The following is a 1,302-nucleotide window of genomic DNA, read 5'->3' as shown; positions in this document are numbered from 1 at the left end:
TATATATATGAATATATATATGAATATATATTTGTGTGTGTGTGTATGTGTGTCTGTGTATATATCCACTTATCTATCTTTCTATTTATCTATCTATATGTCTGCCTGTTTTTTCTGTCTATCTATCTATTTATCTCTCTGTATCTATCTATCTATCTATCTATCAGTCTGCCTTTCTGTCTGTTTATCTATCTGTCTGTCTCTCTCTCTCTCTAGATTTGGTACAAGCCCCCATATAACTAATCTAACCACTTTCTTACCTTCATTCTTTGGAACTAATCAAACCCAAAGTGACAGTAAATCCCCACGTCTCACTGCCATTCATACAAAGTGACTTATTTCAAACAAAAAAAACACACACACACACATTTACTGTCAGGAGTTCCTCTAAGACTGGTTCAAATGGGTACTATTTCTAGCAGAATCTGGTTCTTTAGTTCCTTAATTAATATTAGCCATCACAGTTAAGGCCTTGCTGGAGCACCATCTGTTCCTCAGAGTTGAATATTTTATGTCTTTTGTAACATCACGAAGTTCAAATTTTTTCTTAGCATTCTGTATATCCCGTTTAATTCAAATGTACTGTAGAAATACTGGAAACTGTGGTATTCGCCTTGGGAAAGCATCTCATATGAATGTATAGTGCTAAAAGGCACAAAAGTATCAGTAGCAGGGAAAACGTGTCCGACAGCAGCAGAGACATTACTAGATCCCAGGATTTCTGTATCCTTGCACATCATTAGTAGCAAGTATTCACAAGCAACTGCATGCTTAGACAAATTTAGTCTCTTCTGATATAGAAAAACAGTGATTCACCTATCACTGGTGTCACAAACACTGCGTGTGTGTGTGTGTGTGTGTGTGTGCGTGTGTCTGCATGTATGTATAGTTAATTTATATTTACTATATAATAGCAATTCAATATATACAATGTACTTATAAACACTTGCATTGCATATGTAGTATAATGGATATACATTATATATGATGCAATTACATAAATACATATATATATATGTATATATGTATGCATGTATGTATGTGTATATCTATGTATATGTATATGTGCTTGTGTGTATATGTACCTATATCTGTAGGCATATACATATATTTGTATGTATATATACACACATATATATAAATGTATATATGATTATTATCTATCTATATCTATACACATATAAATATATTTATAACTACATATATATACATACGTACATATATATATATATATACATATATATATATATGTATATATATTTGTGTATATATATATATATATATATATATATATATATATAT

The sequence above is a fragment of the Octopus bimaculoides genome, chromosome 27 (genome assembly GCF_001194135.2).
Source record: "Octopus bimaculoides isolate UCB-OBI-ISO-001 chromosome 27, ASM119413v2, whole genome shotgun sequence".
Taxonomy (NCBI): domain Eukaryota; kingdom Metazoa; phylum Mollusca; class Cephalopoda; order Octopoda; family Octopodidae; genus Octopus; species Octopus bimaculoides.
The sequence above is the reverse complement of the archived record's forward strand: the minus strand, read 5'-3'. Positions refer to the sequence as shown.